The sequence below is a fragment of the Balaenoptera ricei genome, chromosome 14 (genome assembly GCF_028023285.1).
Source record: "Balaenoptera ricei isolate mBalRic1 chromosome 14, mBalRic1.hap2, whole genome shotgun sequence".
In the NCBI taxonomy this organism is placed as follows: Eukaryota; Metazoa; Chordata; class Mammalia; order Artiodactyla; family Balaenopteridae; genus Balaenoptera; species Balaenoptera ricei.
In genome coordinates this window covers 38,636,756-38,652,250 of record NC_082652.1, presented here as the reverse complement: position 1 = coordinate 38,652,250, position 15,495 = coordinate 38,636,756, and the positions used below count along the sequence as shown (strand labels likewise).

The window sequence follows — 15,495 nt, the reverse complement described above, 5'->3', positions numbered from 1 at the left end:
CCTCATGCCCCAAAGTAGTCTCTACTTAATTTATTCTCTTTCTTTAAGGTTTGAGTCCCCAGTGAAACGCTTGAATTTGGCCCTACAAGGAAAGCCCAGGCGACCAGTTACTTCGCCTACTTCACAGTTAAGTCCAAGATTGGCTGATTCACAATTTCAGCATGTTGTTTAATACAAAGCCATCCTGTTCACAATATCTTCAGGAAACATGGGTTCCTCTCTTCTTCCCTCCTTTAGCAGTATAAAAGAATAAAAATATGGGTTTTCTCTGACCCTGTACTCATTCACCCAACACACACTGAGTACCAGGTACTACACCAGGTGTCGGGAACACAAAAGAGAAAAAGCACTTACTCCGTAATGGTGAAACACGCATGTGCCCAACAGGGAAATGCCCCAGGTGTCCCTAACTCAGGGTGACAGTGAGTCAGAGAAGGCTTCACCACAGAGGTAATACTGGAACTGACTTGAGCCAGGCTTTCCTCAGGCAAACGCGTCTGAGAGAGCAGGGGCAGGGAGTGCATTCCAGGCTAGCCAAGGGGACAGTGTGTGCAAAGTCACTGAGATGTGAGAATGCTTTGGGTTTCAGAAACAAAGGAGCAAGTCCTCAGTGAGGCTCGGGCACAGCCTGGGCAGGTGGGAGAGGAGATGAAACAGCCTGATTATGATCTGTGATCACCTGGCTGAAGAATATGGCAGAATATTGGCCTTGGAATCATTTTTAATGACATCAGTGGAATGATACAGAAAACTCCTTTAGAGAATGAATTGCTTGCCTGGAAAAACATCCTACAGTAGGACAAATATTGCTCATAGTAAAGCACTTTGAAAAAGGAAAATCTCTATCTAAATGACAGTTAATAATGTCACTTGTACAGGTCTGCTAAATGTTACACACCTTGAACCTACAATAAAGTTTCACCATAAACTTGAGATGTTCTACTTTAAATAAGCTGAGTTTTGGGGGTTTTTTGGGAAAATAATATCCAAATCATGATTTAGAAAGAGAAATGGAACCATCAGCCCGGTAGTTAGGAATTAGATAAGCATTTATATAAAACGTAATTTTGGGGACTTCCCTGGTGGCGCAGTGGTTAAGAATCCACCTGCCAATGCAGGGGACACGGGTTCGATCCCTGGTCGGGGAAGATCTCACATGCCGCAGAGCAACTAAGCCTGTGCACCACAACTACAGAGCCTGCACTCTAGAGCCCACAAGCCAAAACTACTGAGCCCGTGTGCCACAACTACTGAAGCCCGCGCACCACAACTACTGAAGCCCACGTGCCTAGAGCCCGTGCTTCGCAACAAGAGAAGCCACCGCAATGAGAAGCCTGTGCACCGCAACGAAGAGTAGCCCCCCGCTCACCGCAACTAGAGAAAGCCCGCACGCAGCAACGAAGACCCAACGCAGCCAAAATTAAATAAATAAATTTATTTTTTTTAAATGTAATTTTTCTTAAAAAGTAACAACATTTTTTACATTCGAGTATTGTGATATCAAGATAAAACAAACTTAGTGGTTTAAATACCAAAAGATGAATCATCCATTTCATACAAAATACAAGCAACTTATCTGAAAACTAAAGGCTAAAAAACTTTATCCTTGGAATATGGTAAGACCATTAGAATTCACTGTAGCCTCCTCACTCTCTTTTTTGGCTACATCTGGAAGGTAACTAAAATGATCCATTTGGGAGTTGAATGAAGAAGTAGAACAGGAAACCAGGTGTTCATGCTATTATATTTTCCAACACTCCAAGGCCAAAGCCCACTTTACCTTTTCCATTTCCCAGAAGCCAGGTAGCAGCACAGCATTTGTCAGCAACCATGAAGACAGAGCAGTAAGTCACTACTAAGCTCCTATAACACATCCAGCTCAGTCAATATAGCCAGTGAGCTGCTGGTTATGAATAAAGTAGCTCTGATGGAGCCCTTTTTTGCATTTTCTACAAACACTATGCATTGTCAGCAGGAAAACCTCCTTGCCTTCATAATTCTGGAGGCAATTAACAGCAACCAAGAATGCAGCCTGTTGCTGTATTCAGCAGCAACTGTACTTTTCTCATCCAGATAAACACAGACTGTTCCCCTTCCTACATAAAATCAAGGGCAAGACTGAGTGCAAAGTAACCTTGAATCAACCGGCACAAGATAATTATTTAAGCCAATGTCAGCAAAATGGTAGTTTACATTCTATCCAAATAGGTACATATATTAAGAACAAGACTAAAACGCATATTTTACTGAAGCTCCCCTCTGGTGAATCTTCACCATTGTACTTCAGGGAACCAAAAAGAAAGAGAGATGGCTGTTAGCAGTTTCCTTTCAGTAAATCAGAGTCCCCTCAATGGGTTGGGTAGCTCAATCTCTAACTGATGAGTATGATGTGCAGTCTTCATCTTCTCGTCCTCAGCCCTAGGAGGGTGAACAAGAAAGAGAAAGAAAGCATGGTGGCCTTAAAAAATTCACGCCAGTTGTTTCAATTCCTCAGTCAAGAAGAAGTCACCATAGGCTAAGTCTACACAGAACAGTTATGGTGACCCACACGCTCAGTGATAAAAGGAGTGATTTCTAAAACCAAAGCAAGCCGCTTAAATCAGGGGCTACCCCATACTCCCTGCCAGGCATGGACTTGGGAATGGAAGGAAGAAGTCTAGGAAGAAACGTTCCCACATCCATTCCCCCGGAAAGAAGGAAGAATAACAAGAGAGGTGGGAGTGAGTGTCTTCTATTTGAAAAGTATGTCTCTCTTCTGGTATATCTCAGACTTGCTGTTCTCCTGCTACCACATGGTCCCTCAACATCCTCATTACACCAGTCTTGAGACACACACTGTGTATGGCTATGTAAATGTGTTTTAATTAAAGGGCCTGGTTGCCATGACTATCATTGCTGTTAACGTAACTTTCCTCATTTCAAAATGGGGATAGTAATATCTACCTCACGTGGGTTGCTATGCGGAATAACTTAAATCACTTTATAAACTGTAAAGGATTGCCTCAAATGTTATTTCTGAGTATAATAATGCCTTCATTTCATCATTACCTTATTGGCATTATACTTTATCAACCTCCCAAAATATATATTACAAAGTTAAATAAAACGTTTCTGTATCCCCGTGCTATTTTTCACTATTAAAAAAGAACTACATGGGATTTATTCTTGTCCATTTACATAAGTGCTATAATATTTACTGGGCAAAAAGCAGGTTCTTAATTACTATCCAAAGTTCTATTTTACAATGTAATTCCCTCTGCTAAAGTCAAGACAGGTAGAATGTCATCCAGAGAATACCAGAAAAGTAGATGAGAGCTGTTTTTCTTAAATATAACTTCCCATGTTTCTTTGGAGTTTCAGAAGTGTAGGTTATATAAAAGATATTTTCACCTCAGATCTCAAAAATCTCCTAGATGTATGCTCAGAGACAAACTATGAAAACAATAATATTTAATTAATATGAAATGAAGCCTTTTCATTTTTATTTGCTGTTGAAAAGTAAGAAATAACCCCGTTGGCATTTTTCAAAGCTGAGCTCACCACCATTCATTAATACGCAATACTGACTGGTCAGCTCAGAGGAGTGGTACTTGGTCCAAAAGCAGCCATCTGGCTGCAACCCTGCAGCGGCACAAACGCTTTCACTGGAGAAATGAGGGACTGTAGAATTTTGCTCCACAGACAGGCACACACCCATTCCCCCCAAGTGGAAAAAAAAGACTTTTTCTGGATAGACTTTTTGTTTATCTGGGTAAAAAAAATCCTCATGGACTATTTTCAGCTAACACAACCCAAAATGTCTTATGCACAACAAACAAAAAACAAAGCAACAACAACAAAGGCAATAATATTACACTAACATAATAAGTTAAAATAATTTTTAATTTATTATATGCAGATACATTTAAATTGATTTTGATATTCTTTTTCTCTTACCACAAGGCTGTTAAAACCTATTATAGACCCTCCACTTCATTAGATTTTTTTTTTTAACGTCTTTATTGGAGTATAATTGCTTTACAATGGTGTGTTAGTTTGTTCTTTATAACAAAGTGAATCAGCTATACATATACATATATCCCCACACTTCATTAGATTAACACCTCTACCAAATGAAAAGATGGTAACTTTAACTCTCATGCTTGGTATAGAAATATATTCAATGGCAGTGTTTCTCTAGTTAAAGGTGGGAGTGAGTCCAAAGGTACTTGGCTGTTACAGGGAACAAACATATGGGGTCTTGTTTTTTTTTAATTTTTATTGGAGTATAGTTGCTTAACAATGTTGTATTCGTTTCTACTGTACAGCAAAGTGAATCAGTTATACATATACATATACCCACTCTTTTTTAGATTTTTCCATTTAGGTCACCACAGATCATTGAGTAGGGTTCCCTGTGCTAAACAGTAGGCTCTCATTAGTTATCTATTTTATACATAATAGTCTATATATTAAATTAAAAGTTATTTTTAGTAACATGTAAGAAAAATAGATAATTTCAATTAAGCACAGATGACAGGGTTGAATCTGAATGTATGATAATAAACAATTACAAATATTAGGGTCATGTATTAGGGAATATGTATTTCAAATAGCAATGAACACTGTAGTCCATTTTAACAAAAGACTTCCTCGCCTCCCCTAGGAGCTACTTTTACTGAGTACCAGTAGTGTGGTGGAGTGTACAGCTCTTTAGAACAATGTGTACAAGTTCTTGTTCTAAGTTCTGGTGTGGGAAAAAATAGCATGTGTGACTAATTACACACTCTATTTCTTAAACAAACAAATAAAAAACTCACACCCCAAAATAGTTTCACAGAATTAATCTTTTAGAGGGTAAGCTCATTTGGAAAGCCATGGCACCAACTGGACTTAACACAGCCTACACGATGGAGAGACTACAGAACTACATGATTAGAATTAGATTTATAAAATGCCACTTAAAAATTGGAATTGAGAATCTCTGGCCTATTGTTATCATCCACTCTAGGTTCAGTCAACTTCGCAGGGTTAATTTGCTCCAGCCATGACTATAACCCTCAGAACTGCCTCTTGCTAAACCATTTCATCTCTTCTATTCAAGGCCAAATCTCTAAAAATTTATACAAAAAACAGTTGAAGTGCTGAAGAGAATGGCAAATGGGCTATCTGGTATCCAAGGACAGTGATAATCCTCAAGTCCACGGCTCAAAATGTTAAGCAAGATTTGCCAAAACCTCTATATTTAGACACTCACTTAAGAACCTAAGAAATCCGGGTTCTGGGTTACACACTCCAACCAACTGACAATCACTCCATTCATCTGAAGCGACCTTGGGGCAAGTTACTCAACCTTTTTTAGAGCCTGTTTCCTCATCTGAAAAATGAGGTTAATAGTACTACCACACAGGATTGTTGTAAAGATGAAACGAGATAGCCTATGTAAAGAGCTTAGTACTATATTTAGTACATAATAGGTAGTCAGTAAATATTTCTGCTACTGTTCCGTCTTCACTTCTGCAGCCTCAGAATTGACCAGGTATTTATTACTCGTCTTTTGCTTAAACTCTCACGACTTAGTTCTTGAAAGTCCCACTGTGTTTCATTTTACCCCTAAAATCAATCTTAAACATGAAAATCATTTCCAAAGGTACCATTTCAATTACATCACAGACTCCCCCTTCCTGCTCAAATCCTTTCAGCCTACAGAATGAAGAATAAGCTCAATTTTCAGCCTGGTGTCACCTCAAAACACAAAGCACCTTTTCTTACCCCTGAGCATTCATTCTAGTCAAATAGATCTCCTAATCAATTCCATGGACACGTGATCCAAGTCCATGTGTGGGCACATCAGGACAGTCCACCCTCTAAACCAGTGCTACTCAAAGTGTGGTCCAGCAATTTGACTAAGTAATTTTAGTCTGCTGGATCTAATATTTTTTAAATGGAGGTTATATTTTGTATGTCTTTTAAACATTTTTTTCTAGTTATTTTTGCTTGTCATATTTTACAAAATTATTAGTCTACTTGAAAAGAAATAAACTGGTGCTTTACCACACACAGTTTGAGAAGCACTGCTTTAATGTACTGTCCTGCTCAATTAAATGCTATCTTCCTAGGACCCTAGAGCAAAGCTAGTCTCCCTTACCCAATGTGGTGGGTTCCAGGTAATCTGACCACTGAAGGTAACAGTAAGCTCTAAAGAACCCACTCTGCCTCAGGAGCAAACACAGTCGTCTATTATATACCTGTGTTAGTTGTTTTGCCCACTGGAATCTTGCTACAAGACACCTTACTATGGCATGGAATTTAATATAGGGTTAATCCATTTTGGCCCCTTTTAGCCATTCTCTAAGTTTTTTTCACTCCTTCAATGAGATGCTTCAGTTAGAAAAATATTTAAATAAGTCCTCCCACTGCATGAACCCTGAGGACAACATTATGAGGAAGGTCTAGTTGGTTTGTTCTTTCATCAGTAGTGTAGCTTCACCAACATCATCCCCTTATCTGTAAGAGGACTTTTACTAGTGCATTTTACATGAATATAAACCCCAGCCCCCATATGCAGAGCCAGGTACAGAAAGCTTCTATTGGAGATTTCTGATGATCAGGTGCACAAAAATGGCCACCTATTTAAGCGGATGTCTGGCTAAGTTCCTTCTATCTTGAGTCAGAAATTTAATTTAACAAACTTTTTTTAACATCTTTATTGGAGTATAATTGCTTTACAATGGTGTGTTAGTTTCTGCTGTATGAAAAAGTAAATCAGCTATACATATACATATATCCCCATATCTCCTCCCTCTTGCATCTCCCTCCAACCCTCCCTATCCCACCCCTCTACCTGGACACAAAGCACCGAGCTGATATCCCTGTGCTATGCAGCTGCTTCTCACTAGTTATCTATTTTACATTTGGTAGTGTATATATGTCCATGCCACTCTCTCACTTCGTCCCAGCTTACCCTTCCCCCTCCCCATGTCCATTCCTGTCTTGCCCCTAGGTTCTCAGAACCTTTTTTTTTTTCTTTTTCTTTTTCTTTTTTTAGATTCCATATATATGTGTTAGCATACGGTATTTGTTTTTCTCTTTCTGACTTATTTCACTCTGTATGACAGACTCTAGGTCCATCCACCTCACTACAAATAACTCAGTTTCATTTCTTTTTATGGCTGAGTAATATTCCATTGTATATATGTGCCACATCTTCTTTATCCATTCACCTGTTGATGGACACTTAGGTTGCTTTCATGTCCTGGCTATTGTAAATAGAGCTGCAATGAACATTGTGGTACATGACTCTTTTTGAATTATGGTTTTCTCAGGGTACATGCCCAGTAATGGGATTGCCAGGTCATATGGTGGTTCTATTTTTAGTTCTTTGAGGAACCTCCATACTGTTCTCCATAGTGGCTGTATCAATTTATATTCCCATCAACGATGTGAGAGGGTTCCCTTTTCTCCACACCCTCTCCAGCATTTATTGTTTGTTGATTTTTCTTTTAAATTTTATTTATTTATTTATTTATTTATTTATTTATTTATTTATGGCTAGTTGGATCTTCGTTTCTGTGCGAGGGCTTTCTCCAGTTGCGGCAAGTGGGGGCCATTCTTCATCACGGTGTGCGGGCCTCTCATTATCGCGGCCTCTCTTGTTGCAGAGCACAGACTCCAGACGCGCAGGCTCAGTAATTGTGGCTCACGGGCCTAGTTGCTCCGTGCATGTGGGATCTTCCCAGACCAGGGCTCGAACCCATGTCCCCTGCATTGGCAGGCAGATTCTCAACCACTGCGCCACCAGGGAAGCCCTGTTTGTCGATTTTTGATGATGGCCATTCTGGCTGGTGTGAGGTGATACCTCATTGTAGTTTTGATTTGCATTTCTCTAATGATTAGTGATGTTGAGCATCCTTTCATGTGTTTGTTGGCAATCTGTATAACTTTGGAGAAATGTTTGTTTAGGCCTTCTGCCCATTTTTGGATTGGGTTGTTTGTTTTTTTGATTTTGAGCTGCATGAGCTGCTTGTAAATTTTGGAGATTAATCCTTTGTCAGTTGCTTCATTTGCAAATATTTTCTCCCATTCTGAGGGTTGTCTTTTCATCCTGTTTATGGTTTCCTTTGCTGTGCAAAAGCTTTTAAGTTTCATTAGGTCCCATTTGTTTATTTTTGTTTTTATTTCCATTTCTCTAGGAGGTGGGTCAAAAAGGATCTTGCTGTGATTTATGTCATGGAGTGTTCTGCCTATGTTTTCTTCTAAGAGTTTTATAGTGTCTGGCCTTACATTTAGGTCTTTAATCCATTTGGAGTTTATTTTTGTGTATGGTGTTAGGGAGTGTTCTAATTTCATTCTTTTTCATGTAGCTGTCCACTTTTCCCAGCACCACTTATTGAAGAGGCTGTCTTTTCTCCATTGTATATTCTTGCCTCCTTTATCAAAGATAAGGTGACCATATGTGCATGGGTTTATCTCTGCGCTTTCTATCCTGTTCCATTGATCTATATTTCTGTTTTTGTGCCAGTACCATACTGTCTTGATTACTGTAGGTTGTAGTATAGTCTGAAGTCTGGGAGCCTGATTCCTACAGCTCCGTTTTTCTTTCTCAGGATTGCTTTGGCTATTCGGGGTCTTTTGTGTTTCCACACAAATTGTGAAAATTTTTGTTCTAGTTCTGTGAAAAATGCCATTGGTAGCTTGATAAGGATTGCATTGAATCTGTAGATTGCTTGAGGTAGTATAGTCATTTTCACAATGTTGATTCTTCCAATCCAAGAACATGGTATATCTCTCCATCTGTTGGTATCATCTTTAATTTCTTTCATCAGTGTCTTATAGTTTCCTGCATACAGATCTTTTGTCTCCTTAGGTAGGTTTATTCCTAGGTATTTTATTCTTTTTGTTACAATGGTAAATGGGAGTGTTTCCTTAATTTCTCTTTCAGATTTTTCATCATGAGTGTACAGGAATGCAACAGATTTCTGTGCATTAATTTTGTATCCTGCTACTTTACCAAATTCATTGATTAGCTCTCATAGTTTTCTGGTGGCATCTTTAGTATTCTCTATGTATAGTATCATGTTATCTGCAAACAGTGCAGCTTTACTTCTTTTCTAATTTGTATTCCTTTTATTTCTTTTCCTTCTCTGATTGCCGTGGCTAGGACTTCCAAAACTATGTTGAATAATAGTGGTGAGAGTGGGCAACTTTGTCTTGTTCCTGATCTTAGTGGAAATGGTTTCAGTTTTTCACCATTGAAAACGATGTTGGCTGTGGGTTTGTCATACATAGCCTTTATTATGTTGAGGTAACTTCCCTCTGTGCCTACTTTCTGGAGGGTTTTTATCATAAATGGGTGTTGAATTTTGTCAAAAGCTTTTTCTGCATCTATTGAGATGATCATATGGTTTTTATCCTTCAATCTCTTAATATGGTTTATCACATTGATTGATTTGCGTATATTGAAGAATCCTTGCATCCCTGGGATAAACCCCACTTGATCATGCTGTATAATCCTTTTAATGTGCTGTTGGATTCTGTTTGCTAGTATTTTGTTGAGGATTTTTGCATCTATGTTCATCAGTGATATTGGCCTGTAGTTTTCTTTTTTGTGGCATCTTTGTCTGGTTTTGGTATCAGGGTAATGGTGGCCTCGTAGAATGAGTTTGGGAGTGTTCCTCCCTCTCCTATATTTTGGAAGAGTTTGAGAAGGATAGGTGTTAGCTCTTCTCTAAATGTTTGATAGAATTCGCCTGAAGCCATCTGGTCCTGGGCTTTTGTTTGTTGGAAGATTTTTAATCACAGTTTCAATTTCAGTGCTTGTGATTGGTCTGTTTATATTTTCTATTTCTTCCTGGTTCAGTCTCAGAAGGTTGTGCTTTTCTAAGAATTTGTCCATTTCTTCCAGGTTTCCCATTTTATTGGCATAGAGTTACTTGTAGTAATCTTTCACGATCCTTTGTATTTCTGCAGTGTCACTTGTTACTTCTACTTTTTCATTTCTAATTCTATTGATTTTAGTCTTCTCCCTTTTTTTCTTGATGAGTCTGGCTAATGGTTTATCAATTTTGTTTATCTTCTCAAAGAACCAGCTTTTAGTTTTATTGATCTTTGCTGTCATTTCCTTCATTTCTTTTTCATTTATTTCTGATCTCATCTTTATGATTTCTTTCCTTCTGCTAACTTTGGGGTTTTTTTGTTCTTCTTTCTCTAACTGCTTTAGGTGTAAGGTTAGGTTTTTTATTTGAGATGTTTCTTGTTTCTTGAGGTAGTATTGTATTGCTAGAAACTTCCCTCTTAGAACTGCTTATACTGCATCCCATAAATTTTGCGTCATCGTGTTTTCATTGTCATTTGTTTCTAGGTATTTTTTGATTTCCTCTTTAATTACTTCAGTGATCTCTTGGTTATTTAATAGTGTATTGTTTAGCCTCCATGTGTTTGTATTTTTTACAGATTTGTTTCCTGTAATTGATATCTAGTTTCATAGTGTTAACAAAGATATTTAAACACCCAGTATGTCCAAAGAATTATACGAGGAGCTGAGGGTATACCAAGATTAACAATTCACAGTGTCCAGACTCAAAGAGCTTACAACCTAGTTGTGGAATAATATAAGTACACAAACAACTGTCATACAAAATGACATCTAGTTGGTGTTGTGAGAGATTTATAAACCTCTGTTTATATAGAAGTTCAAAGAAGACCATCTCACATCTAGCTAGGAGGGTCTGGATAGGTTTTATGGAATAGGGTACATTTGAAAGAAACTTAAGAGGATGGATAAGGCATCAACAGCTAATAGGATGAGGTGGAGAATGAACAAATGAGCATGAGATTAGTTTTACACACACACACACTCGTTAGGTTATTGCCCATAAACATCCTCCTCAACGTCTGTGGGAATTGTATCAAAAACTATTATATCGGGCTTCCCTGGTGGCACAATGGTTGAGAATCTGCCTGCCAATGCAGGGGACACGGGTTCGAGCCCTGGTCTGGGAAGATCCCACATGCCGCGGAGCAACTAAGCCCGTGAGCCACAACTACTGAGCCTGCGCGTCTGGAGCCTGTGCTCTGCAACAAGAGAGGCCACGATAGTGAGAGGCCCGTGCACCGCGATGAAGAGTGGCCCCCACTTGCCGCAACTAGAGAGAAAGCCCTCCCACAGAAACGAAGACCCAACACAGCCAAAAATAAATAAATTAATAAATTAATTTTTTTAAAAAATCTAAAAAAAAACTATTATGTCATTTGTAAAAGCTGTAAACTGTTAAGGAAATCCCTTCTCTCATTACTGGATTATATCGTATTTTACGATTGTTAACTCAAAAAGTGAATATAATAAATCAAATTTCCAATGTTAGGAAAAGGACAGTCCACTCAAAGAAATGTTCAGTTTACATTTATAATATTAACAAGGTTCTTTAGTTATAAAGTATTAACATCAGCATCTTTAAGTGCAGAAGCCCAGAGCAACATTCTAGCGTGAAAGGTGACAAGCCAGAAGAGAACTTGTATCACCTAGGAATTCTCAGACACTTGAGGAGGGGGCTGGACTGAGGAACAGACCTAGTTGGGTATGAAAGGAAGCAGACTCTTCCTGCAAGCTGGAGAGCATATGACATTCAGATCACAATAAAATAAACACAGGTAATCTCTACCTGACACTTCATCTCAGCAGACTCCCAGGTTCTCCTTATATGTTAGCTCCTGACTGGCTGTAAATCATGAGTGTCCAGTCTACCAAGACCAGGAAACTGAATTTCTTAAGGATCAAAAATATATATTCCAACAGTTGTTTCTTTACTCTCCACTTCCCTGGAGCTTAGAAATGATATTTTTTCCCATTAAAGTCTTCTTAATGGAAAACATCCTTTTTGCTACATTTCATAAATATTCCTTACTTTCCTTGTTTTAACCTATCATGTATCTCTCAATGTAGTTGGAAGAACATGGGCTTTTGAGAATCAGATAGATGCAGGTTTTCCCAGAATGCAGATCATACCTGATACAGTAGCAAGAGATGAGACCAATGGATGAAGGACTTGGAGAATCAGTCTAGATGGAAAGATGCCTTGGAGTATAATTGTTATTATTATGGATAACATTTATCGAGTGCTTGCTGAGCACTTCACATGGATTCTCTCATTTAATCTTCACAATATCTTTGGACATAAAAACACTTATTAACCCCATTTTACATAAGAGGAAACAGAGGCAGAGAAAAACACACTAAATTGTTATCATTTATATGAATGCTAACATTTATATGAATTTTATATGAACTTTTCTCCTTTTCTCTCAGTACTAAGGGCAATGATAACCATGTTGACTCGGAGAAGAATAAGAAAGGCAGGTTCCTAAGATGCCATTTTGGTACCCAAAGCAACCACACAAAACAAGGCCTGAGATCTACAAATTCAGTGCAGTCCCTATCAAAATTCCAACTAACTTTTTAGCAGAAATTGACATGCTTATCCTAAAATTCACACAGAAATTCAAGGGACCAAAAATTGCCAAAACAATCTTCCAAAAGAACAAAGTTGAAGGACTCACGCTTCCAACTTCAGAACCACAGTAATCCAAAAACTACAGTAATCAAGACTGTGTGCTACTGGCATAAAAATAGACATACAGATCAATGGAGTACAACTGAGGGTTAAGGAAAAAACCTTATCTTTATGGTCAATTGATTTTTGATAAGGGTGCCTAGTTAATTCAATCAGGAGAGAAGAATCTTTTCAACAAATGGTGCTAAAACAACTAGATATCCACATACAAAGAATGAAGTTGGACCCCAACCTTATACTATACACAAAAATTAACTCAAAATGGATCACAGACCTAAATGTAAGAGCTGAAACTATAAAACTCTTAGAGGAAAACACTGGTGTAAATCTCTGACACTTGGTTTAGGCAGTGGTTTCTTAGTCATGACACCAAAAGCACAAGTGACAAAATAAAAAACAGATAAACTAGACATTATCAAAATTAGAAATTTTTATGCTTCAAAGGACACCACCAAGAAAATGAATGCTACAGCATGGGTGAAGCTTGAAAACATAAAATGAAAATTTGAAGTGTCTAGAATAGGCAAATCTGTAGTGATAGGAAGTAGATTAGTGATGGCCTAGGGCTGGGGGATTTGGGAGGAAATGCAGGTAACTGCTAATGATTAAGTGTTTCTTTTTTGGGGGTGATAAGTTTTCTAAAATTGATTGTGGTGATGGTTGCACAACTCTGTGGATATACTAAAACCCATTGGATTATACATTGTGAATGAGTGAATTTTATGACATGTGAATTACATCTCAATAAAGTTGTTTAAAAATAACAGGTACTTGAATCAACTAGAGGGTGAAAGGCTGATGGGCACCACACACAAAGGGGAAGGAAATGGAGTGCTCCCTGCCCCTCATGTTGGGTTTTCCTGGCCACTCAGGGACTGAAGAGGGTAGAGAAAGAGAAGTAGCTGCCAAGGAGGGAGCTAATTTTACAATTTGGACAACCTTTAAAAATTACACTTTAAAGTGTTAGTGACAAGGTCCCAGTTGTCATGCCCTGGTTATAGCACAGAGGGAAGTGCAGTGAAAGTTGCAGACAGCATGCCTTGTTTCTCAGGAACCAACTTGACTTTGGGCTTCCTGAGACCCTACCATCTAACTCATCCATTGAGCACAGTGTCCTAAAGACAGTGAATTCAGGCTGCGGGTGGCTGTTCATTTCAGAACAAAACCCTCAGCCTCCCTCCCTCCAGGGACCTGAGTATCTGCTTATGTAAAGGGTGAGGTATATTTCGTGGATGCTGAGAACTCCTGGAGCCTGCTCCAGAATGCCCAGTCTCTTCCTCACTTGGCCAAGTAGTAATCCATTAATGCTAATTTTTAAAAAATTTTAACTGAGTTTTTGGTTTAAAAGAAGGCTTCTCAGCATGTATTCAGTGAAGCACAGCTACAAACCAGTGATGAGATATCCCAATACAGACAGAAATCTGAGGCTGCCCAAACTAAGATGGGTACCGTACCCCTCCATTTGGAAAATTTAAGTAAAGCACTGTGAGGTTGCTTCTGCCTTTCTGCAAAAGAAGACAATATCTAGAGTTTTTTTTTTTTCATAGAATTCCCGCTTTTCTTCACTTCTTCAAATCAATATATCTGACTTAAAAAGTATGTTCAGGGCTTCCCTGGTGGTGCAGTGGTTAAGAATCCGCCTGTCAATGCAGGGGACACGGGTTCGAGCCCTGATCTGGGAAGATCCCACATGCCGCAGAGCAACTAAGCCAATGCGCCACGACTACTGAGCCTGCGCTCTAGAGCCCACGAGCTACAACTACTGAGCCCATGTGCCACGACTACTGAAGTCCGTGCACCTAGAGCCCATGCTCCACAACAAGAGAAGCCACCTAAATGAGAGGCCTGCGCACTGCAACAAAGAATAGCCCCAGCTGGCTGCAACTAAAAAGGAAAGCCCGCATGCAGCAACGAAGACCCAACGCAGCCAAAAATAAATAAATAAATTTATTTTAAAAGAAAGTATGTTCAGCAAAACGTCAGAAGCCATAACACAGAACAACTTAAAAGGTAATAGTAACAAATGATAGGTTCCCCATATACATAATCTTCTAAAATAAACTGAAAGGAAACTATATATGTAAAAGCCAATTTGTTTTTCTCTGAACTTATGTTTACTTAAGTTCAAGAGCAGTAGAGCCTTTCTAGGAATTATCCTAAGTAAATAATTTAAAAAAGGAAAAGCTATATGCATAAATTTATGCATTATATAATTATTTTTAACAATATAAATTTTGAAACAGCTGAAATGCTCTAACATAAGGATATAGTAATTAGTGTATGACACATGTACTCTATGGAGTATTTTGTAATTGTCAACAATAATTATGTAGCACATGGGAAAATGGTTAGGATGCTGTTTTATAATCACTGCGCTAAACTGTATGTAATAATTACAACTGTGCATCAATATATAAGTGTATGAATAAGAATGGAAGAAGGCAAAAATATATTACAAAAGTGGGATTTTACATGTTATTGTTTGCAGGATGAAGGGAGAAGAGCTGGGAGAAGTGCAATTTGTTAATTATGCACATAAAATTTCTATTTTGTAGGTCTAAATTTGTTGACGTGAAAAGTGTTCATGTTCAGATTTTTAAGTGAACAAGGATATATATGGTATGATAAAATCATGTATTGTTTTGTTTGCTGGCCAGTAGGGAATTTTTAAAGCAAATTTATTGTTATAATTTATATACCATAATATATACCCATCAATGATTTCTTTTTAAGATTTTTTTTGATGTGGACCATTTTTAAAGTCTTTACTGAATTTGTTACAATATTGCTTCTGTTTTATGTTTTTTGGTTTTTCTGGCCGCGAGGCATGTGTGATCTTAGCTCCCTGACCAGGGATCGAACCCACACCCCCTGCATTGGAAGGTAAAGTCTTAACCACTGGACTGCCAGGGAAGTCCCACCCATACAAATTTTAGTAAATTTATAA

The 15,495-nt window shown here is 38.3% G+C and overlaps 1 protein-coding gene across 13 annotated transcripts in view; it reads right to left on the bottom strand.

The window, feature by feature from the left end:
* GREB1L (GREB1 like retinoic acid receptor coactivator) overlaps positions 1 to 15,495 on the bottom strand; it is a 264,851-nt gene that overhangs the window by 208,022 nt on the left and 41,334 nt on the right. Inside the window, exon 1 of one of the 13 annotated variants that reach the window (XM_059895627.1) lies at positions 355 to 428. The exons of the other annotated variants lie outside the window; for them this stretch is intronic. The gene's annotated coding sequence lies outside the window, so the exon portion shown is untranslated. Of the gene's footprint in view, positions 1 to 354; positions 429 to 15,495 lie in introns of those variants that run through there. 13 annotated transcript variants of the gene reach the window in all.